Source organism: Amblyomma mixtum, chromosome 8 (genome assembly GCF_055824585.1).
Source record: "Amblyomma mixtum isolate Tamu chromosome 8, ASM5582458v1, whole genome shotgun sequence".
Lineage (NCBI taxonomy): Eukaryota > Metazoa > Arthropoda > Arachnida > Ixodida > Ixodidae > Amblyomma > Amblyomma mixtum.
Genome location: NC_143019.1, coordinates 79,347,602 through 79,373,594, shown reverse-complemented (window position 1 = coordinate 79,373,594; position 25,993 = coordinate 79,347,602). Strand labels below are relative to the sequence as shown.

General features: G+C 44.4%; 1 pseudogene; it reads left to right on the top strand.

Moving 5' to 3' along the window:
- The first annotated feature begins 3,034 nt into the window (after nt 1–3,034).
- On the top strand, nt 3,035–24,787 carry LOC149333143 (lysosomal aspartic protease-like; annotated as a pseudogene).
- The last annotated feature ends 1,206 nt before the right edge of the window (nt 24,788–25,993 follow it).

Below are 25,993 nucleotides of genomic sequence, written 5' to 3'. Positions count from 1 at the left end.
GAGTGAAGTACGAAGGTCGTCCAGGAGCAATCGCAGTGATTTCGGGTGGTGGTGAAGACCGTACAGGGCTGACGGGCTGGAAACCAAGGTTTGCAAACTCTTGGCGGACGACAGCTTGTACCAGAGAGATGGTAGGCAAGCGGTTGTCGCCATCATGTAGATGCAGGGGGGCAGGGGACATAGCTTCGAGCTCGCGTCGGATGATGCGGGTCACATTTTCTGGGGGCGCTCGAGTTTCCCGGTGTCGCAGGTCTTCACATGAAGAAGTCGCAGCCGTGTTGGGGAGGCGTGTGTACGGCTGGCTAATACGCCTGCTTTTGGCTTCCTCGAAGCGTCGACATTCCTTAATAATTCCGTCGACTGTAGTGCAGTTCTTGTATACGAGCAAGTTGAAGGCATCGTCGGCGATTCTCTTCAACATGTGGCCGACTTTGTCAGACTCGGGCATGTTGGCGTCAACTTTGTGACAGAGGGCCAGCACATCTTGAATGTACGACACATAGGACTGCGTAGATGTTTGAGCTCGGGAGGCGAGGTCCTTCTTAGCGGCAAGCGTTCGGCCGAGCGGCCGTCCAAACAATTCGCGGAGTTTCTCTTTGCACACGTCCCAGCTGGTCAGATGGTCTTCGTGCGTCTCATACCAGACCCGGGCGGTGTCTTTTAGATAGAATATTACATTTGCGAGCATGAGGGTCGGATCCCAGCGGTTGTAGGTACTCACTCGCTCGTACATGTTGATCCAGTCGTCGACGTCAGTGTTGTCGGTACCAGAAAAGGTCCCAGGGTCACGAGGGGGAGAAAGAACGAGTGATGTCATGGCCGGGGCTGAGGTTTGCTGGGCGGCGTCTTGGGTCATGATGAGTGAAGGCAACTGGCGGCCGCTGCGGAGCTCCGTCGTCGGTAGACGTAGGGGAAAGCCGCACCTCCACCAAATATGTTGCGGGAAAGAATATATTTACAGATATTTACAAATAGATAAGAACAGCTGCGAGCGGCACCGAGAACACAGTCCGAACTTCGTTGTCCTCTTCTACTCTTCCCACTCGTGGCATCGCTCTTTGTCGTCGTCGTCTACCCGCATCAATGTAGTTGCAGAAGTTAAGTCTGTCATGAAAAATCTCGTAAATCATGTTATCGCTCCGCCCTTATCGCTCCGCCGTCGCATTGCCAGCATGTCTTTATTTCACAAATTCTTCCACAGCCCTATGCACATCGCACCTTATATTCTTCCACCCGCACGCATATCTCACCGCACTAGCCATCACCTACAAGTTTCCCGTCCACGATCACGCACCGTCACTTTTTCTAATTCCTTCTTTCCTCGTGCAGCCGCAGACTGGAACGGCCTTCCAAACAACGTTGCCATCATCACCTGCCCACGACTTTTCACTGATAATGTAGAAACTTTCCTGTCATTGTGAATTTGTGCTTTTATTCTTTCCACCGCTTATGTAACACCCCTTTTAAGGGGCCTTTAAGGTAATAAAATGAAATGAAATGAAATTGCTCACTTACTGCAGCAGTTTTAATACCTAACTTAATGCTTAAAGCTACGTGCCCTGTTGTAATTGCAGACTTGTGGGTGGCCGTTACTATTAGCTGCACTACTTTTGAGGTTGAAAAGCGCATTCACGTTCAGTGCTGCGGCCGGACTTCTTTCTGTCGTGTTGCTCTTTTTAGAGATCGGAAGCAGGTGGAGTGCGCACAGCAACGCTCATCTGTAAACATCACTCGAAGGTGGATGTGTCATGTGACCTTCTACGTATGTGCCCCCAAGAAGCTCTACCTCTCCCCCTGCTGAGGATAGACACAGACGGTTGCGTTAGAGCTGTGCCTCCTAGTGGCTTCTACCGGTAAACGCGGTAGTTTGTGCCCTACTGTTGAGCGGCTTTCAAATTACGCACAGAGTGACAGAATTTTTCTCCTGCAGCACCGAGTGCAACCTCAATATACAGATGTATAACGCTCATTTTTCTTGTTTAAACCGGAGAACTTGTGACCGTAAGCGTTGTTCTCAATGCATTTCGCAACTGTGCATAGTTGGTCCCATGAATATAAATGCAAAATTTCGCCGCCATAGGTCCGATGGTTCTTATTTTATGAGCTTACTACACGCTCTCGCAAGGGCCTTTGCGCCTGAACAAACTTGCTGACAACGCTTTCTGAGGTGCATTTACTACACGCACGACACCGCGTGTAGGTAAATCGAAGTAGGAAAGTAATAGATAGTATGGGTGTCACATGATGTTCTTCAGAAGTATTTTGCGGCGGCGAGCGCACATCCTTTGAGGAAAATAACTCAACTTGGCCGGCTGTTCAGTGCGACCTTATTGCTACACGGTTATTTAAAAAGAGGGCTACAAGAATGTGCAGCAAGGAATGCCTGGCTTCCTATAGTTCATAGGGTGTCTAAGTGATGTTTTTTTTTAAATCCGCTAAAAGTCAAATGCGCATTCAGTGTACGGAGATTGTGGTGTGCTTGCAGCTATTACTAACGTCCAGGTAAAAGTATCCAACTGTACCCTGACACCAAACTTCAAGGGTAAGCATTTTAACAGAGTACATTTCGTTAACCGTCTTTCTAGTTAACCAGCTTTACGTGTGGCTTCACGTTTCCCACAGCTGCTACTACGCGGGCACAAATTCTGTTTTTGCATGAAAAAGTCAGTTTTTAAAAATTAGCACCGATATTTGCTGAAACAGACATTATATTGTTATGCTTTGAACGCGAAAAGTGACTGAGGGTTATTTACAAAGAAGATGCAGGTTTCAACTCCTTCTCTATCTCGAGATAAACCTTGTTTTTAAAAGTGTGCCTTCGTGTGTCTCCTATGTTATCTCGAAGGCAACAGTGGAGGCCAAGTGCCGACCTACTCAGCTAACTCTCTTGCTGTTTTCAGCAGATGCCCGAGACCGAAACAGAATATTCAAAACCAGCGTTGGAATGAGATAATCTCCTTTGAAATGCCTCGTTCTGCACAGTGTCTAGTATTCCACCCCGTAGACTTCAAGACGAGTGCTTGGTGGCGAAAAGATGAGGTTCCTTGCTTTTGGCCTCTTGCTGGGTGCCCTAGGGTGCTGCTTGGGTCTGAGGTACGGTTCCTTTTGGGTTTCAATCCAAACTTTGTAGGATGAATTTATGCCACTTCATAAGTACTAAGGATAGCAGAAGTATGAATGCAATGAAGAGTTTAAGTGAAGGTTGCATGCATGTTCCAATGATTAGTCGTCAGAGGAAAACTAGGTCATGTCTGTTGCCGAACTCAGTAACTGCTACGTATAATTTTGTTCTTAACAAAGGCTCATAGAGTATGGCTAAATATGTAGTCGCGTTTCTTCGCCATAGTATGAGCCTAATTTTCCAGACTACCCAGGAAAAGAAGAAAACGGCGATACTGTATGAAAATAATACTTCTTTTTGCAACAAAAGAGAAATTGGTTGCACTTTTTGTTCTGACACCGTGTTACTTCAATATATCATTAGAGATCATCGCTTGCTGCACCAGCATTAGATAAATCGCTTCTTGAAGCATTTCTCGGTGCTTGTGGTCAATATTCAGCATTACGTTTCTAACGTGTTAACCGTTCTAGTTTATTAAAACATGTCTGCTTAGTTGCAGCTAGCAAAGCATCCAGGCAGCAAGCTGCAAAATAAACAATCCAAACTTTCATTTTCTCGCAAGTAAATCTTTTGCAGTGTAGATAGTAGAACTGCAAAACTTGCCGTAGCCTCTTCAGCTGCCCATGGTCCGTGTCTTTAATTTCATGGGTACTGCCGTACCCTATTTGTCACACATAACCTCCTGGAATGCCATTCTATCTAAAGTCTAAAATTTTCCACTCTAAACCTTATTCTTTTTTTTTCAGCATGGTGTATTGATGAAGCTACATTTTTGGTGTCGTAGAAGTGATCACAATGAAGAAACCTATGAAAACTACAAAATTCCATGCATGCCAGGGGATTGTTTTATTTAGGCGTTCTTGATTTCTTTCATAAGGAATGGACCATCGCAAACCAGGGCACATGAAGGTGAAGTTTCAGGAAGAATCTCCGTACCGATATCAAACCACAAAAACGTAAGTCTTTTGCCGCTAGTATTAATCTATAAAGTACGAACTCCTCGGTCAAAAATTCCCATTCTTAACTTTACCTTGCGCATTCACGTATATGAGCAAATTTTGGCCGGCCGGCGCAACTGACGTAACTGACATATTTGTTTCTGAGAAAAAGCCGAAATGTCCATATTTCTTCGAAGTTATATCTGAATGTCATAGAGCGATAAATAATATCAGAGTATTTCGCACAATTTCTGCTTTGCTATTGCTACCTTATTTCTCCTAGTTCCATCAGTGTCATTTCAGCTCGCTATAGGCGCGTATAACGCGGTCCTAGTATAGGGAAAAGATTGAGCTGATAGGAACCTTAAAGAAGTGTTTGTATTCGCAAGAGAAAACGAAGTAAATGAATACAAGTAAGCATTGCTAAACAAAAACATATGCCTTTTGCAAATGGCATTTTGAAGGGCTGAGCGCCATCGTAAAAATTTTTGTTCGACAGGGTAGTGATGATGACGAGAAATAAATACTTTAACACTGGCATAACCATTCAGTAATTTCACCACCCGACATTGCTTAAAGCTGCCTATGTTGTTTTTTTCTGGTCAATGCCGGAACAAGTAAAGATAGTTGATTGAAAAATTGCTTTCCTAAAAATTATGTATTTATTTTCAGTGCGATTAGTCATGTGATTTAAGGGTAATGAGCTCATAGTACCATACGACTCCAGAACGGTCTTGTGGGGGTTGGTTGGTTTATGGGGTTTAACGTCCCAAAGCGACTTAGGCTATGAGAGACGCCGTAGTGAAGGGCTCCGGAAGTTTCGACCACTTGGGGTTCTTTAACGTGCACTGGCATCGCACAGTACACAGGCCTCTAGAATTTCGCCTCCATCGAAATTTGAACGCCGCGGCCGGGATCGAACCAGCGTCTTTCGGGTCAGCAGCCGAGCACCATAACCACTGAGCCACCGCGGCGGCCCTCGGTCTTGTGGTGGAGGAAAGTGCATAGATCGTTCCGCTACGTCCATAATAGAAACTTTCACTAAGTTACCTCGAATATCGGCAACGAGAACTATGGGTGAATCCGAAAGGTATTTGTTACAACAAATACACTTCTTTGACGCAAAATTATAGTGTACAACATGAGGTGTCAGCAGTATCACCAATAGGTTAACCTTGTTTAAAAACCATGAGATGTGGTAATACCGCAACGGAGGATGGACAATAGACGTAGAAGCCTCTGACATGCATACGCCATTGTCATTTGCTGAAGAACGGCTTTTTTTTTCAGGTTACGCATACAATCCTGCTAAAGATCGGTACACCTCTTCAAGAGTTTAACGTCTTGCTCGACACGACGGGGCCAACTTGGCTACCGGCAATCAGCTGCACTCCGGCAGAGTCGTGCTGTGCGTAAGCGATTCATTGTAGTCCTAGCATTACGTAGACTAGGGAAACAAACGTTTCCTCCGTCAGAAATGAATGCCACTGGAGGAGTGGCGATGTCAGAAGCATAAATAAATTCAACCTGGGAAATTAACGCCAGTAAATAGAAATACTACCAGTACGAGGCTTAAATAGTGTTGATTTCGGAAGTTCATTTTTGGTACTCTTTCAATGTGATTACCTTGAATGCGTTCACCGCAATACAAGGGCTCCGTTACGAAGCCTTCGACTCCTTCCTGCAGTGTCGGCTCTTCGTTTTGAAAGCAGCTGTATTTCACAGATAACGACTAGCGCGATAGACGGGACAATAAGAAAGAGTACCGTGAGGATTGTCGCATCTGTCGCGCATTTAGTTATCTGTGCCAGAAACCAAATATCCTTACTAATACGACTCCTGGAGCAGTATTTCAGTTATAGCTGCGCAGATAAGGTGATGCCTGGACGATGTAAGCAAAGCGAAAAATAAGCCCTTTATTAAAACAATTTTCTCATTGCAGCGCTTTCAGAGATTAACTGAATTAATTAATTAATTAATAATTATTAATAATTAATATTACTTTATAACCTGGGAGGAATAATTCTCACACATTTGTAGAGAATCAGGGATTGGGGTGTAGGCGCAGTAGCAACTTGAAACAGAAATGAGAAATCGTTCTTACGAAAGGAAATGGCGCAGTAACTCTCTCACATATCTCGGTGGACAGCCGAACCGCACTGTAAGCATATGGACTAAGGTTAGGAGGAGCGGGTGGGGTGGAGCATTCTTCAGAGGTCGGTTTTACTTTACTTAGTTTGACAGACTTCAGATAAAGGAGGGATGGACTGAAAGAAGAAAGAGAGAAAGAGGTGCCGTAGTGGAGGTCTCTGGAATAATCTCGATCACCTGGGGATCTTTAACGTGCAATTACGTCGCAGAGAACAAGGGCGCCTTTTGGGTTATGCCTCCGTCGAAACGCGGCAGCCGCAGTCGGGTTCGAACTCGGGTACTACGGATCAGTAGACGAGCGGCTTAACCAATGAGCCACTGCGGATTCTTATCGGATGTTTTCGTAGCCTTCAAAGCTGCGCGTCGTAACTTAGTCGACCTCTCCTATATTGCTGGAAGCAGGCCGCTCTACCACAAGACGGGAGGACATTTTGTGCTTAAGTATGGCAAAAACGAGCTTATTAACGTCGCCTCTATTAGTTCCCTGGAATTATTCACGCACTGTTGAGATGGTTAAGCAAGCAAGCGCGAAAGTGCGCGAATAAGGTTTGTTGAGCGTCAACAGCATTCCATGCTCCTGTATTTCCTCTTGTTCTTTTTCATATGGCGGTAGGAATAGAAACAAATTTACTGGGGCATACCAGGCGAAATGGCATGTAAGAATTTTTTTCGAAAACGCGTTTCAGTATTTCGCCAATATACAGTACGCAATATGGTGGCAATATGAAAAAATTACCACGAAAAATTCTCGAAATTTAAATCGTGGCGTGAGCATCATCTTACATGTATTTAGTTGTTTTAACTTTATGTTATTTATTATTCAACTGCTTACCGTGGCTGCTACGTATTGTTACACATAATTTTACGCCACCGCTGTGGCTTAGTGGTTATGGAGCTCGGCTGGGCGGTGGCTTCGCGTTGGGACGCGGTAGTCGCTTTGAGATGGAGACAAAATATGAGATGCTGGCGTACTCTGAGGTGTCAGTGCACGTTAAAGAACTCCAGGTATTCTAAACCTAACCGGTGTTCTCCATTACAGGTGTCCCTAGAAGCCTGATTCGCTTTGAGGCGTTAACTCCTGTAGTTTATATGACACATGCTAAAACATAACAATGCTCCACGGACGTATTAATTGGGGGCCGGTCTTTGCATTATAGTGCTTGTTCATATTGCCTCTTTCTCAACTGTGTTCTTCTTGGGAAAATTTTTTGTGTCGAGATAGGGCAATGTTCGGCGGGTATTTTGAAAGCGTTAAATTTTTTTTAGCTGCTGATTCTGCGGCGTGTGTTACTTTTGTGTGCTGTGCTCGTTTTGTCGTACCTAATGGACCTATATTCAAAAATTCTCTAATTCGCATTCATTGATAGCTGGGAGTCATACTACCATTCCTGGCGCGTTGGTGCAGCTATTTAGAGATACGCCACTGTCCTGGCGGATTGCTATAATACACAGCCATCGATGGGGCTTCTGATATACAGGTTGCTTTTCCCGAGCAACGTTTCGGTGCGAATCATTAGCCCAACTGTAAACTACTACGTGCGGCTTGTAAAATAGCACTTCAAGGTTCGCGTCACGTTGCTCGCAACGCTTCACGCGTGACGGCGGTCACGTTCCTATCGCACGGACCATTTTAATGCTAACGCAGTTATTACTGATTGCTCCTTAAACGTTGTTCATGAAGATCAGCATGGGTAAAAAGTTCGCTATATCCGAGGTAGCCATGTGCAACGAAAGTTAAGAAACGCGCTTGCTGAGATCTTTGTAATGTTAACGCTTTGATGTCAGTTGATGTACAGTACGGTCCACTGTTAAAGGGAACATGCGATCGCGTGGCCTCCGCGCTTCGCGGCGCGCTGCCGCCGAGAACTTGCGCGAATTGTCGGCACAAGACGCATGCGCAGTGAGCACACCGGCTGTTCTTACCACGCATGCGCTTCATGCCACATATTCTCGCCGCATCTACGCAGCAGTGCTTCGTGAAGCGCGGAGACCACGTGATCGCATGTTCCCTTTAACAATGGACCGTACTGTACATTCGGATGAGCATACTTTTGGATGTCATATGGTGATCAATTTAATGGCAAGATAGTGCTTTCTTATCACCTGTTATATACAAAAGACATCTGTCTATATATAGTTGGCGGATATATGATGTGTACTAAGACAATGAGTAGACAATGCAAAAGGCTACCTCTTAACCAGTGTGCTGGTGCCTGGAGGCTTACAAGCTAGCTAGAAACCAGGCTGAGAGAAGCGCAGTTGCGAAGGAAATGTTCAGTACGAAACAAACAAGCAAAAAGTCAGATTCACAGGAGCGCAAATGAAATGGCAATGTTTTGTGAAATTTTAATAAAGAAATGAGCATCGACGAGGTTCTCAATGCATGGAACTGGTTAGCGGTTAGTCTATAATTGTGAGAGAACGTGTTCAGTTGGAAGGAAGTCCAATGAAAGGCCGTTCAGATCGAGACGCAGGGAGCGGTTTATGAACATTGCTAATAAGGGAGTAATTACTCATTGGCATCCACCCAAGCGCAGCCATACGGCTACAAAGGAAAGCTATACAGCTTTCTCAGAAACTTCGTAGTTAAAGAAAAATTCGTCCTGGTCCGGGGTTCGAACCCGGAACCACCGCCACACCGGAGCAGTCGCTCTACCAATTGAGCTAACCGGGACGGCAAGCTTATGGTAGGGCGAGAGCGAATTGATCAGTAACTCGAAGTGGGAAGAGTGTTTGTTGGTCAAATGTTTTAGGGGAAACATTCCCCTAAAACATTTGACCATGAACATTGCTACAACGTGCAAAGAAGGGAAATATTTCGCGTGTTCAACAAAGGTCTTCAGGACGCCATGAGTACCACTCAACAGGGTACGATGATTATTTAGGTGAAAATACCTTTAAATGCTTTTGTGTGTTGGTGTGACATGTATATTTTTCAATACAAAAGAGTGAGCCATGTAGCTTGACATAGACAGTTTCGTATCAACCCTTCACCGAGAGCAGGCGCTGGTTGTGTGTATAGGCAATACACAATATTTCCATCAGGTGCCGTCCCGCACCAGAGCCTAGCCATTTTTGTCATACAAAAAGTGCTAAAGGTGCCTTACCTATGGACGCTAATGCCACCAGGAAATGTTCGAGACATGCGTCAGAAACTTACGATATGTTTCGGCTTGACTGAAGCACGACTTTTCTCCCTTCGAGTTTCTTCACTTATTTTTGTTTCCATCTAATTTTCAAAATGTAAGAGCCGCCCGGCATTCCGATATGTTCCTCTTTCATGCAGTGCATTGGTAGGTTGGATGTTAACCACGGTTCTCGTGTTGTTATGATGCTCATTTGGAGTGACGCCTACCCAAAAGTTTGACTGAAAGGAAAAGTTGAAAATCGTACGGGCGCCTCATCGCCTTTTGTAGCTTAATTTTTTTTTGTAAGCCGTTTTCTTTTACAGCTGGCCGCAAGAAGTTCAACAGGATTAATTCCACATCCTATAGCAGCGGAAGAAAAGACGACACTGCCGTATTTCTCAGGTAAACCACTTTATGCAAGACATTGACCACCATGATTCTCAGCAGTTAATGGACATTGAACGTGGAAGAGCAGTTATATCCATGTTAACAATGATGCCTTCCTGCCTCACCTTCTCTTCATATGAACGAGAGTCTATGTCATTTACTGCGACATCACCTGAGTGTTCGCTTTGTAGAGCGTCAAACAACAGCTAAACCGGCCCAGTGCCGAAGCGGATATGCCAAAAGGTTAAAGCTCCTCTCTTGTCGCCTTTTATTTATCATTTGGATTTGAAAGCACGCCGGGTGCTCAGAGTCAGGTTTACCTGCGGCATTTGGCCGAGTATTGCGCATTTGCTCTTTCTGAAATGTTTACACGGTGTTATCCATGCAGCTCCGAAGAGTATATGGTAGGAAAAGGTAGCTGCTGTAAGCAGGTAGGCTAATAATACAGATCAGTTGCTAAAAGAAGCCCTTTTGCAACGCATATCTTGCTGAACATTCTTCATTGCTCCTTAGGCATGAAGGGCACAAGGTTTCGGAATCAAAAAACGAGACTCACATAACGACTAGGGGTCCACAATCGTGTTCAATTACCTTCTCAATTTTTCATTGTTGTAGAAATGTTCCTTCTTGTTACATTGGCTGTATACTGATCACTGCGCTCGCTTTATACTAACTGACTCTGTAAGAGATCTGTGTTGTGTTGTGCAATGTGCATCTCATGCCGCACATTCTGACGTCTACTGTAACGTTTCACAGTGGCAACGTCACCGGGCCGCTGTCGCGGGACGTACACGAACTGGGTGGAGTGGACATCGGACAGCACTCTTTCATCAATGCTTAAAGCCTGAATGGGGTGCCTAGCTACCAGGAGTACCCTTTCGACGGTGTCCTGGGGCTGCGCCTGGGACCGCACTCTTTCCTGAGGGAGATGGCTCGAACGGGAGTTATTGCCGAACCTTTACTTGGACTCTACTTCAGTTCTGATGAAAACCTCACAGGAGAGGCGCTGTTCGGAGGCGCCAACGAGCACCACTACGAAGGCTCGTTAAGCTTTTTGGACGCAGAATCGGACAGATTCCAGTTGCGAATTACAAGGTGAGCCATGTTTAACATTGGTAACGCCTAAGAGTAGCTGATGTGACTAAATGAGAAGCACCAACCGTAAGCATTTAGTTTTCATAAGAAGTGTCTACATCTTGCGACTAGTTTTAACTACATGGCTCAAATTTAAAACAATATGCGCATAGATTATGGACGCCAGAATTCACCGAAACTAAGGAACGCGTAGAGGAATGTAGCTATGGTTTTATGTTTCTGGTGGTTTATCATTTGAAACTCAGTTTTTTAATCAATTTAGGGATGAAAGATAGTTTATTAGGAAAAAAGCAACCACACACCGAAAGTGGGATCTGATATCAGAACATCCCTATGTACCGCGAATAATAGTTTATGCGCAGACCCAGCGTAATAAAATGAATTAATGCTCATTCTTTTCACGTTTCAAGGCATATAACAATTTCAATAGTTGTATATAACTCGCGACTATTTTTGTTCAATGTTGTTCTAGTTAGCCTGCAAAAAATTCAATTTGTTTTAAAAACACTTCGCTAAACTACGTGCTTCATATGATTTCTTGTCAAAAGTTGTTGGCACATGACCAGATTTTTGCTGCTGCCTTTCCGGGGCGCTGGGTGTTCCTTCATTCAGCCCATGTGCCTATTTTACCTTTATGTCAAAAACCGCATGGCCTCCTACTACGCTTAAGTGGGCGCATATAAACGAATACGGTTTCATCCTGGTATCCTCGAATTCCTTTTAAAGAGGAAAAGAATTCCACGAAATGCTATTACCGCAGGTATGACTACGCTGGAATCTCCCGAATTTTCCCGAGGGAACGTCATGTATCGACAGCCGTTCTTGCACCATCCGATCCATTCATTCGAGGTCCCTGGGCTGAAATTCGCCCTCTGAACGAGTGGCTCGGCGGCATATTAAGATCCAACGGAAAAGTAAGTCCGGCGGAAGCTTTCATTAAGTTTCTTGAACATTCATCGAATTGCGTGTGTTCTCGCACTACATTCGTAGAGGCCACGCATGTCGGGCTCCCTGCGCCTACTGTGCCTACGCAAGGCGATAATATGCTCGTATTGTGTGTTGCGGTAGAAAGACAATGCGGGATGTCCTCCTACGCCTAAAACACGAGCTTGCAAGAACCGTGGCATAGGGCAGACGCTTTAATGAACATGTTCTAAACATATAAGCACCGTGGAGCATATTGGGCTGCTTAACAGTACTTCGGATAAACAATACAATGTATTAATTAGGCGGCGCTCATTCCAAAGCGAGAAGTCCGCATGGCCGCTTCACGCCGCAGTGCAACGATGTCCTGACCGCGCACTCACTCGAGTGCGAGGAACGAAACCGGGCCACTCTGTAAATGTTTGGCGGCCCGTTTAGATCCGCGGCACAGGGTAAGAGAGTTTACTTCGTCAAAGTATACTTAAGCACGCTGCCCGGCGATCCCTCCCCCGTGAAGCTCAGAGAACTTCAAGACCTAGCAGGACTGCGAGAACCTGCTGCACTCGATGGACACAGCCATGCATGCAGACAATCGCCACCGGCCGGGTTGCCAGTGTTATCGACCTAAGGAACACATATACACTTGAGTGTAGTGGGGTCGTGCGGGAACCCAGGGGCATGCCCCGAATTCATTTCTTGCAGGCTTAGAAAGGAAGCTTGTCGACCTAGAAGACCGGGGCAGACGAAATAATGTAATCGTGTTTGAAATTCCTGAAAAACTGAATGAAACTTACGACGAACTGTCACAGTTTGTTGAAAGGCGTGTTCTGTGACAAAATGGACACGAAAGTTGTTTCAGGCGAGAGAATTCATAGAATCGGTCGCAAGCAACCTAACAAGCATCGACCTGTTATTATCAAGCTGATGGATCATCGTGAGAAAGTTGATATACTGAAAAACTGCTCGAAACTAAAACACACCGACTACTCTATTTCAGAAGACTTTTCGTATACCACGGGAAAGCCCCGCAGAGATTAGAAAATCCGGTCAGAAGGTTAAGCTAATCTACAACAAGATAAAAATTGGTGACGATCTGCTTGTTTGGGATGACACTAGCAAAGATAGAGTCCTAGAGCGTAGCAGCCGGAACCGAAAACAAAGTGACCAATGAATCGAAAACAGTCAAACTAAATCACTAAAATGAATTCAGTTTAACGCCCGGAGCACTGTGAACAAGTCTGAGTATTTGGAAAGTATAGTAGAACATAAACCACATATCATTATAATCACCGAAGCCTGGCTGCACTCTGATATCTCCAACGAAGAAATTACACCACCAGGATACAAAATTATGCGCAAAGACATGACTTATAGCGGTGGTGGTGTTGCAATTCTTTTTAGAGAATCTTTCCAAGTAATCAGGCTACCTGACGTACAAGTAATTGAATGCGTCATTTGTAAACAAATTCTAAATGAACTTAGTCTTGTTATTGGCGCTTTTTACCGCCCACTACGAAGCGACGGTGTTTTCTTTGAGAAACTTAATGAATTCTTATGTACTGCGAAAGCACAATCAAGCAATGTGCTGTTGGCTGGAGACTTTAACATGGCGCTCGTCAATTGGGACAAACAGTTTCCGGAGCCGCTCTGAACATCAGCCGAACTTCTGGTAGACATCGTACTTGAACACGATTTAACACAATTAGTAAAGCAAGAAACGCGTATACAAAAGGATAAGAAATTCATCCTTGATCTTTTCTTCGTAAGTAACGGTGTCTTTTGTCGCGGTCCTCTGCTCCAATATCTCGAAGGCATATCAGACCATGTTATGGTATCTTTAAACGTTCCATTACTTCTTCCGAAAAATAGAAAGAAAGAGGTACGTGTTGTGCCGAACTTCTCGCGTGCTGATGATGTTGCAGTCTTACTTGATATTTCATTCACAGATTTTGTGGTTCTTTACGAATCCTGTGACTGCTCAGTAGGAAATCTCTGGGTTTTCTTGAAGAACCTTGCTCTGAATTGCATTTCGCGTCTTGTGCCTACCCGAGCAATTACCCTTCGCGCCAGCAGCCCTTGGATGACGAGGGAAATCGTACGCATGGGACGAAAGATTAAGAGAGTTCGCAAAAAACTTCGGCGAAGCCAGTCGGAAGTTCATGCAGCTAAACTGTCTGATATGTGCTTGAACTTAAAACAAAGTATCAAGAACGCAAAAGAGGGTCGCTTTAGCGTATCCATGAAAAACTTTCTTATTTCGTCCCTTGCAAAGTTCTGGCGGCAGTTATCAAAGAAAAAGAAACCTGTGTACAGCGTCGTCGTTGACGGCGAACTGATTACTGATGTGACACAGATTGCTTCGTCTTTCAACCGTTTCTTTTCGACTGTGTCTACGCACGATGATGGTAGAAAGCCTCACTTTAGCTCAGCTTGTCCGCCTATTACTGATGTTTCTATAACTGAAGATTGGTTTGATGAGGTTTAACGTCCCGAAGCGACTAAGGCTATGAGAGACGCAGTAGTGGAGGGCTCCGGAAATTTCGACCACCTGGGGATCTTTAACGTGCACTGACATCGCACAGTACACGGGCCTCTCGAATTTCTCCTCCAAAGTAATTCAACCGCCGTGGCTGGGATCGAACCCGCGTCTTTCCGGTCAGCAGCCGAGCACCATAACCACTGATCCACCGCGGCGGCCTGTAACTGAAGGAGGTGTTTTCTCTCTGCTTCTCAGTTGTGACGCAAAAAAGACGCCGAGAATTGATGACATACCAAATACGTTTCTTGTGAGATATGCCGAATGGTGTTCCAGGTACTTAACGCTCATATTTAAGAGGTCTCTGTTTAGCGCCGAGCTCCCAGAGGACTGGAAGCACGAAAAATTATTCCCATTCTCAAAACTGAAAACTTATCTCTACTTAACTCATATAGGCCAATATCTTTATTGTGTACGTCTTCAAAAATACTTGAACTTATACTTTTTGGGCATATATCAGCCTTCCTGGAAACCAATCACGTAACTGACGACCGGCAACACGGTTTTCGCAAAGACCCAACTTCTGGAGACGATTCAGGATTTTGCCGCAGCCATTGATAATCGGTGTCAAATTGATGTCATTTTTTTAGATTTCGAAAAAGCATTTGACCGTGTCTCACACAGAAAGTTCATGATAAAGCTAAAGAATATCTTGAAAAACGATCTACTGTTGGCGTGGGAACAGGCATATCTATCGTCTCGATTTCAGTCCATATCAATCGGCAATGCATGTTCGAGCCCAGTTTTGGTAAGCTCCGGTATTCCACAAGGCTCAGTACTTGGGCCACTGTTCTTTTTAATTTTTATAAATGACATTGTTAAAGAAATTCCTGTCAAAATCAAGCTGTTTGCCGACGATTCTGTATTATATAATGAAGTACGAACTCCTGCTGACCAGCTTTTTCTTAATGACGCCTTGGCTAAAATTCATGACTGGTGCTCAACGTGGCAGATGAGTATTAATACTAAAAAAACAGTTTCAATGTCTATCACACGGAAGAAGCAGCCATTAAGTTTTGCCTATACTATTAATAGCCATCCTCTGTCTACCGTGGACAGCTACAAGTACTTGAGATGAACGATTAGCTCTGATCTACGGTGGAACAAACACATTTCTAATATTAAAAATAAAGCTATGAAAAAACTTGGCTTTTTAAGAAGATCTTTCCGGTACTCCACGCAGCAAATTAGGTTACTAGCTTACAAATTTGTATCCGACCTGTTTTAGAATACGCCTCTGTTGTGTGGGACCCTTATACTAAACAAAACATTAAACCACTCGAAAATATTCAAAGAAAGTCAGTGCGATTTATGAATAATTCATACAGCTGGCAGACGTCCCCTACCATGCTACTTGAGAAAGTAAATTTGGAGTCTTTACAGCTCAGGAGATACCGCGAGAGGCTTAAATACATGTTCATGATTGTTCACAACAAATTAGGAATTAACAGCAGCAAGTACATTGAGCCCGTCCCGGGTCGTTCGACACGATCCTACCATTCTTTAAAAATGAAGGAGTTCTCATGCCGCACTGAAACATACAAGAATTCTTTCTTCCCCCGTACTGTGCGGGAAAGGAATGTCCTCAAAGCGAATATTGTAGAGGCTTCTACTGCGGAGTCGTTTACGGCGTCGCTTAGGAATTCGTAACAATTCTTTTTTTTTTATTTCTTTCCCCCAGTGCTCATTTTGACGCGAGGTGTCGTCTAATATTGTATAATGTTGTTTCTTTTCCTCGTTGGTTTCTTGGGTATTGTGTGCTGAGTAGCGTGTACTACAAGGAGGGTTTCTTTTAATCAAAGTGTATTTTACACCCACTCCTGCTTAAGGCTTTGCAATAAAGCCAGCAGACTTCTGTAAATAAAAAAAATAAAAATAATAAGAGTTTTCTCTCTCTCTCTCTCTCTCTCTCTCTACGAGGACCGCCATGCATAGCCCCCCAAACCACCGCAAACTATGGAGAAACGAAGCTTTATCCTACTGCTAGGAATTGATAGATAACTTCCCTTTACCCAGAGCTGAGATTCCACACAACCGTTTCTAGAACACCGCTGTCACTCGGTTTCTCCAGACGTTTTGCAATAGTTTGAAGAAACTGCAGATTAACATCCTCAGCAGCCGCTTCAACTCCCAGCAGCGGGGACAGAGTTGTTTATTTCGAGAATTCTCCTGCCGTCAGTTTTGCAGTTCCGAAATTGGAGAGTTTAATGGACCGTACTTCCTCCCTAAAAGGAACTGCGAAGTCCAAAGTGAAATGCAAAGAAAGTGGCAAAATCCTAACAAAAAGTATCAAAGCTATGAAATGTAATATCTTGGCTTTGCACTGGGCAACTCAGTGATATGACATTGCATTATCAATAAGGGAAATATTTCTCACTTCCAGCAAGTATATTACCGGAAAATAAGGTAGCACGAAGTGTACAGCATGCCTTATTTTTCTAGATTTTTCGCGTCCGCGTCAATGTGGGTGCTTCATTTTGTGGATCATGTCCGCTTTGTACTTCGCTATTGATCCCGTCGTGGTTCTACGTCAGTAAGACGTTTCGCTATTGGCCTGAATATCTAGGATTCTGAATCCCAAAATATTCAGCTCCTCAACTAAACGAACAAACTAGTGTGGAAAAATTCTTTCTATAGAAAAAACATGTCTAAGCGCTCAAATGTAGGAGGAAAACGGCGCAAAAAACATTGACAAAAAAGAGAGACAAACACGACAGGACCAGCGCCTCGAAGCTCTCGCACCGAACCAGCCATTGTGTGTGTCAACCTCATCGCCGTGTCTACATGCCAGTCCCGAGTTGGCGCTGGTCCTGTCGTGTTTGTCTCTCTTTTGTCCACGTTTTTTGCGCCGTTTTCGTCCTGAATCATGAACAACTAGCCCAAACTAGAGTTCTTCAATCGATCAAATACTTGCCTAATCGCTACAGCTTCTTTTAGTACGTGTGTTCACGCCTTTTTCAGACGGTTGCTTTCGTTTTCTTTTTCCGTTGGAATCAGAGTGATTCATTTCTCAACGAAAACGTGGCTAACCAGTAAACACGAGAAAAACAAGTCGCTTATATTTGCCGTAATATTTCTTGTTTATACTCACTGCACTCTTAGGTGTCAATGCCGAAATTCACTCAGAACATTTGTTCAATTTATAGTAAGATTCGAAATGAAACTCTTCTGTCATTATGGTTTTTTTGAGCCACTGTGTCAGTTTTCGACCCTGAAAACCGAGTACTGACTTAGCTGTGCATTCCTCATAGTATGAAGCAACCAAATAAAGCATATGATGCTTTATAGTGTACCATGCACACCAATACCAAGATTAAGTTAGCGCCACTGAATTGCGGGAAATATTTTCATCGCCAGCTAGCAACAATGAGCATTTGCCCCTTTTTTTGCGCATAAAATTCGCGTTGTTAAAAAGACCAAGTCCATGGCGTCGCTAAGAGAATCCAAGGCTGTGACAAAGTAAAGAATATATTTTCCAACAAGTGTCGTCTATTCTTACCTGAAAAGCGTTTAAAAAATGAGAAAAGAGTAATTGTTTGCTACCGTCTGGAGCTGGCATAGTGGGGCGGCCGCTCACATTTCACAGATGCGTTTGTCGAGGGTAGGGCAAACATTTTGTCTGGAAAGCGCTGGCTATGGAGAGTACGTACATATCAAAATTTATGTGGAATACCAGTGTAGGAATGTCCGGAGAAGAGGGCGAGATTATAACCCGAGTTACCTCTCTAGTGTTTTTAACGGTATGCCGTCTGGTCTCTGTGGCAATGAGAAAATAGCCTGAGAATGGTACTCGCGAATACGGAATTACCGGGCTAAGTTATTGATCCACGCTCAATTATTCTATGCTGCAACTAGTGTGTCCTGGCAAACCTCGAAACCGAATATAGTGTTCTGGAATACGTTAGACCAATTTTAAAATATGCATAATCTCAGGAAAAAAAAAACATTTTTTTCTCTGCAGTACGAGTTCCCCTGTAGCTACACACCAGTTGATGTTGTCTTCACCGTTGCATCCAAGCAGTTTGTCCTCAAGGCCGAAGACTACGTTATGAAGGTAACGTTTCACTCAGGGCTTATATGCAGTTATGAACTTTTTGGAAAACGACCTGTGGTGTAAAAACAAATGAGTAACGAGAAAGTGATGATCCCAAGACGAAACATTGCTAAATGCTCGCCTGTACGGTTCGAGCCATCGCTCAAATGGTGTTTTTTTTTTAATCTGGTTCAAGTAACGCTAAATGGCCGCGTAGTGGACAGATGCTGAAAACGTGGGTGAAAAGAGCCCAACTTTTACCCCTAGCAGGGGATACAGGGCACCAAGTATTGAGCGGCCGCATCTTGAGGAGTTGATTCTCTGTACACCTTTTGCCTTTTAGCAGTGGCCTATCGTGCTCCTCGGTGAAGTAACTCGGCTCCTGTATTGCAACGCAGAACGGTGCAAAATAACTTCCTTCCATCTCGTAATGGAAATACAGCTGCGCACTTTATAAGTAGTACTCATGAGGATCGAGGTAAACGTGCTTAGCACATAGATCCCATTGACGCATTGAAATGAGCCTGCTAGTGTTTCTAAAAGCTGCTCCTCCATGCGGGCACGTCTCCTGTATGGATGAAAATACAAGAAATTTTGGCTTTTAGATTCACACGACATGTCGTGGGCTACTGTGACTTAAGCATCGGCCATTACAGATAGGCATAGGTATCACTTGGTATGTGCCGCTTAACTTCGCGAACCCGCATATGGGGCTATAAGAAAAACTAGATGGCAGTCGGCAGTTCGATTGGTCGTGAACGCGTCAGCATGGCTCGTTTTTAACCCCTGTGACATTCCGTTGTGGACACGAACGCGTAACCCGCGGGCGCCGATTTTGTTTCCCCACAGCTGCCACGCCCTGCCTTCATCAAGCTGAAAGTCACGCCGCTGCAGCGCTTTTCTTTCTAAGCCGACACAATCTCTAAGTCGGTGCGAGCCTTCAAATTTTTTCATCATGCCCTGTTCCATCCTCTCTCTTCATTTCTTTTGCCACTCAAGTTCTCCGGCCGCGCACGTCCACACTGATGATGATGATGATGTCCTCGGGCTGAATGGCACATACCCACGGCGGGGGATTGGCCAGGGTGCATAGCGGATACAAACGCACTCATGTACAGGGAATGGAGTATAATTAAATCTAAAATTTGGGACACAGAGCTAGAATTTGTACAATACAAAAACTACGGAGAAAGAAAAGTTGTGAATTCCCATTCTAGCAGAGGAATCTACCAGATGAAATTATATAATTGTGAATAGAATCGAACACTGGTTTCAAGGCATGTCCCTTGGCGCTTGCCCCGAAGGATAAGAGAATCGGAATAGATAGAGGAAGCCCAAGCCGAGCGAGGGGGATCTCCAAGCAAATTCTACGGAGAGCAGCAAGCCGCCGGCAGGAGAGGAAAAAATGTTCTATAGACTCAATTTCGCCACAAGACTCACAAAGGTTGGATATCGAAAGCCCCGATCGGCATAAATAAAGATTTAGCCGCGGTATCCTGCAGCGCAAAAGGGTCATGGACACCTCACATTGCCTCGAACTGCACATCCGCACACTCCAAGGAAATGCCAGGTGTTGAAAATCCGCTGCAGCGAGGAGAGGCTCATGGCTCAAGGTGTGGAAACGCTGGAATCGCTGAAAGCGTGCTAGAGTCAAGTAAATAGTATTTGGGACGAAAGGGACAATAGGACCATCAAGGGCAGACTTTGCTAAAAAATCAGCCCTCTCATTAGAAACAATGCCACAGTGCCCAGGGACCCAGTGAAAGCGAACTTCTGAAACATGTGGAGGAATAAAAAATTGAAGAGAACGGCTCATAGGAGTATCACTCGAGGTTTCGAGCGCTGCCAAAACAGAAAGGTTGTCTGAGAGTATAATAACCCGAGTGATACTGCAGGGAATCCTTATTAAGGCCAACTCAATGGCCAGAAACTCAGCTACAAAAATAGGGGTATAGTCAGGGGCCCGAAATGAGTAGCTCCAATCAAGAGCCCTTGAGTAAATACCAATAGCGGCCTTTTCATTTTGCTGGGAGGCATCTGTATAGACGGCAATATGGTTAGGAAAATTGTCTAGGTACTCCTCTATGAGCCCATTTAACATATTGGCGGGCAGGTTCTTAGCATTCCTTGGGAGGGTGTTGTCAAAGAATACCGCCATGTCAGCCCGCCTGTGGTTGACCAGTACTAAAGATCTCACTGATACAGAAATATTTGACAGCAGGGAGTTAGTGAACACCACCTGAGGGAGCTTATACCGAGGCCAGGGAGTACCAAAGAAGAGAGTTGGGTTCGTTGTAAATATAGGGTTAGCCAATCCAGGAACAGGCTCCAAAGACCTTAAAAATGTCCGCACAGTGATAAGCTCAAACCGGGAATTGAGATCAGGTACCCGCGCCTCCAAGTACAACACAGCATTAGCTACTGATTTAGGCAGACCTAAGCAAAGGCGCAGAGCGCGTCGCTCCATAACAAACAGGGGTTCACGCTTGTACTTTGGGCACCCAGAAAAGAGAACGGAGCCGAATTCAAGGATTGGCCTTACATAGGTCTTATAAAGAAGTAGTAGAGTGTCTCATCACATACCGAATTTTTTGTTGCTGATCCTCACCAACCGGCCGAGGGCACGCTCACCTTTAAGCGCAATGCTTCTAATGTGTGGCCGCCAGTCTAAATGCGGGTCATATATTATACCCAAGTATTTTGTTGAATCAACTTGCGGGATGAGGATAGAGTGATACGACAGATAGATGTAAAGAGGGGTTGCTTGTGGGAAAACAAGGACGGCACACTTGTTCACACTGGATCTTCTCGGTGGTGCGAGATGTTCTTCGTCCTCTTTTCCACATTTGTCGTCATCTCTCCGTCTACCATTCTCCGTCAGCGCGCGAGCACTATTGCTCCATCTTCCTCTCAAATTCCCCCGCCCTTCTTTCTTGTGCTGCCCGCTGTCTCTTATTTCTCAGCGCTCCTAATCTCCGCTGCGCATCTTCACAATAGTAGGATACAACTGAAGAACAAAGCGGCTTTTTCCGGTCAAAGGACATCCTTCCAGCCAATGGCGTCAGCCGATTCTCAAGAGCCTGCTGGCGTGACAATGCAGGGAGCAGCAGATGAAAGGGAATAGTCCCCTCCATCTATAGTCGCGGACAGTAACCTCCCTGCATTGGCTGTTTAACAGATTGATGAGAATTGGCCGACGCCGTTGGCTGCAATGGGATCTTTTGTCGGGGAAAGCCCGCTTCTTTCTTGAGTTTTAACCGACTATAACACAGGTTAGACTCTTGATGAGACCTCTCTAATACTCGCGCAGTAAAAGTTTCGGTGTGCAGAAAATAAATACGTGGATAAATTAATTAACTCTAAAGATATGCCTCATATACAACGCAGTCGTGCCAAGTTTCGAAGTGCGCTATAATTTTCAATACGCTGCATCCTTTTACAGCTTACAACGAAATGCGTGGCTTTCTGATCTTATTTGTGCATATGTTAGTTCAGAACTTTAGTACTCCTCTATATTAGTTAACGCGGTCAGGTGGATCCCTAAACTTAAAGAAATCTCAGGGTTGGGCCCCATATTATTTATATATGCCCATATATAATAATATATGGCTTCAAGAATGGCCTTGAGTGGCTATGTTAGCAGAGATATGAAGAGATTTAGTCATGCTAAAAGTTATATGTCCACGTATGCTGCTCTATAGCATCAGACTCAAAAAAGACGGCCACTAAATTTTAAAAATTGGCTTTTGAGTTATAAAGATGGTTTCTGTGGCAAAATAACACCAATGTTGACCGACATCAGAAAAGAGATGATAGAAGTCAACTAGACAGCCGTTATAACTGTTGTAGGTAGACATCTGGTTGCCATCAGAGATTCTTAGGCGGTATTTGCTGACAGCGCATTCGTTTTTGGGATTCAGAAAACGCGATTACTCACTTATAGCGCCTAGTTACGTGCAGTGGAGAGGTGCTGTGCGCGAATGCTTTTCGAATGGGCATGTATTCTGGCACGAAGTAGCAAAATTTGGTGCGGCAGGGCGCCCGGGGCAAAATCTTTTTAGAAATTCTCAAAAACTATTACTATGGTGCTCCGGCGCAATATATATATATATATATATATATATATATATATATATATATATATATATATATATATATATATATATATATATATATATATATACACTGTGGCTGAGTGATTATCACGCTCGGCTACACTCTAAGAACAAAAGGAGTGCGGGGAACTCCTTTCGATAGAGTATACGCTTCTCCCATATTTCACTCCTTTTTCCAGAGTCGCCGCACTCCTGCTAGGCGCACTCCCTCTGCAGGAGTAGAAACACTCCTTTATTACGAATGGCTGGGAAAAAAAAAGCTGCGCCGGAGGGAGGATTCCAACCGGGAAACTGCATTGCGTGCCGAGTGCGCTACCTCTCGCCTATACTTGGGACGAGTGGTAATGCTTTTCAGTAGTTATATATGCTAACATTTTGAGTTCAGCGGCAGTTTCGTGCGTATATGTCGCGAGTTCTGTTCTCTAAATTGGTAGATCGCTGGCTGGTTAGAGTTGGCACAGCTCAGTAAATGATGAAAAAGTAAAGGCAACATCTGAACGCCACAACGCCACGGTAAGTCTTTACTCGACAGCAATTTCATGGTGCACAGTACGTTGACTCGCCCTTCGCGAACGAGTTAACTGGTGTCCTGATGCACTATTATTCGTATTAAAATGATATGTAGCTTCCCTAGAGCACTCGTCGATCATTCATACCGTAGTAGGAAAGCCATATAAAGTGTTTAGACTAATGTTTCGCCGTCGACCGCGCAGGTTTACGGGATCTGACAGAAGTGTTTTCCTTTAACAGAAGCATCGCTCGTTTCTGCGAACCGCTTTTTCTTGGAGGTTGTTGTGCTGAAATAGATATTGCAAAATGTGAATGGCGGTTCCGAAAGGCGTAAAATATATTCACACAGCAATAAACTAATGTTTAGGATAAATTGCGACAGTTACCATGACAGTCTCTTCTTAAACGCATTCTACGGAAGTGCATGACTTCGCTGAATGGTATAGATTATTCAGAACCCCGCGGCGGTCGCATTTTGATGAATGCGAAACTCCAAAGCCTCATGCACTGCGCGATGTTAGGGCACTTCGCTTTGGGATGTCGCGATGTCAGTGCAGTTCCTTTGGGACGTAAAATCCATTGAAATCAAATCAAATATGCTGTATGAATGCAACGCAATAATCTCCGAAGTGTACACTGCACGTATCGGTTATGTACAAGGTCTGGCACTGTGGGCGGAGCACAGCGCACTTTTTCTTGTTTGGTTGTTTTTGCTTATCACTAGTTTGCATGAGATGCGAGTCACAGGTCACTATATATATGGCTCCGCTGGAGTACAAAAGCTAAGAAAATAAACAACCTCCAACTCCCTCAGGCCCTAGAGGGAGTGCGCTCGCAGTTTTACTCTTTACCGAAGGAGGCGTTTCACTCCTTAGGGAATTTAGGCGGAGTAAACTGCTGCTAAAGAGAGTGCAGTAGCCGGTATACCTATCAAAGAGAGTATCAGTTCTTAGAGTGTACAGTGATCCGAAAGACGCGCCACAGTGTTCGAATTTCAATGGAGGCGAAAATTATAGACGCATGTGTACTGTGCGATATCAGTACACATTAAAGAACCCGATGTGGTTGAAACTTCCAGAGCCCTTGACTACGTTGTCCCCCAAAAGCCTGAGTCGCTTTATGACGTTAAACCCCCATAAACCATAAACAATATATATACACGCGGGGCAGTATACAGACTCTCTTCAGTCACAGATATAGATTGTTATTCAGAAAATCAGGTATACATGATCGTATATTCATATCCCACCCAATTTAACCACGCGCCGAGATGTAGAAAAATAGGAGTCTGTGCAGTGATTTCCATAACTCGGCATTAAAAATCAAAATACGATTTGTTTTACAAATGTGGTTACGTAGGAAGCTCGGCATATGGGACCATATTTACATGCACTGCCTTAATATCGTATCATATATATATATATATATATATATATATATACGAGCAGACAAGCAGGTATGCCCAATTTTCACTATTTCCATACTGGTTTTCCTGAAACCTAGTTATGGCATGAAATTTTGAGGAGGGATAAAAATTTTCAAGCCATTAAAAAATGGCCTGTTTGCGGACGGGTTCCCCTCTTTATTGCGATTGCTTCATATCGTATTACCTTCGAACTTATGGTTTTGCAGGTTAATACACCAGGGGGAACCAAGTGCTACAGTGCCTTCGATATCTCTCGAAGATCCAGAGAAGACGACCCGGCATGGCAGTTGGGCCTGCCGTTCCTGAGACGTGCGTACACCGTACTCGAAGCGCCACTAGGAAATTCAACTAGAGGGCGCGTGGGCTTCGCGAACGTCCGCTGAAGATGATGGCATCGCAGCTTTAGAGTCAAGGCCTACCTGATAGGTCTTCTATCATTCTTCCTGCTTGGTGCTCTGAGAGTTTCAAAAGCGAGCGTCTCATGCATTTCTACATGTTGAATAAAGTGACTATAGCAGCGCTCACGACTACCTTTGGCGAGTGAGACTTTACGATTGCATGTTGAGTGTTAATAGTTTATATATGTTGTGTCCCCTTATTGCTTTTGTGTGTGTGCGCCCCCGCGTCCTCCTCCTAACGACAGTTCGCATCCTCCTCCTAACGACCACTCAATCCTCCTCCTAACGACCACTCGCATCCTCCTCCTAACGACCGCTTGCCCCTCGTCGCACGCTGTCGCCGGATGCCCCCCCACGGTGCGCCCCCGCACCCTCCTCCTGTTCTGGGAAGCCACTCCCTGCCGTGGACGCTTCTCCACTCCCTCCTTTCTTCGGGCGGCCAGTTCGGCTCCTGCCTCGGTCGACGCTGGTCGCACCCTCATCGGCTTTAAATAAACGAAGTCTAAAAGTACCGTGTGCGTCTTTCGCTGCATTCAACACAGCGACCGGACACGACAATATATGTGCAAGCAAAAATAAGGAAGCCTAAAGGAATAGTGTTCACACTGCTGACCTTAAAAAATGGGCATTGAAGTGCTCATATCATTTTCATATCATCATGGTGAGTCATCAGAAATTAATCGCATAGGCCACATATGTTGTGTTTTCGCATCATGATACTAGAAATCATTGATTCTTAATGTGTCCTTTCATTACCTTAATGTTCCAGACTGACATCATGAATACTTGATTAATTTTCGCAATAACTTTTAGGGACCGAAGTGACAACATAAATTCTTGATGAGTTTTCGCATGAACTTCTCTGATGAATGCAAAAAAATAGTTTTTGTGATGCGTGAAGACATCAGAGCAGTATCTTTTTCAAGCACCGCCCCGTGCACTTTTTTTTTAATTTCTCGTGCAGCAATGATGTACATCAACAGAACTTTGCAGTTCAGTCTTCATTTTTACCTGCTGGAGGTTGCGTATATGAAGGCTAAATTATCTTAGAAAACTCGGCTTATTAACAGTTTTTTACTAACACTTCTCAGGAGACGTCTTATTGGAAGTACAGAGGAAGTTTCACTTTAGACTTTCTATAACTTTTAAGAACAGGGTTTTTGCTTAGAAGAGCGCTTTTTCGGCATAGCGTTGTCAGAGGTTTAGTACATCAGAATAAGCTAAGACGTGC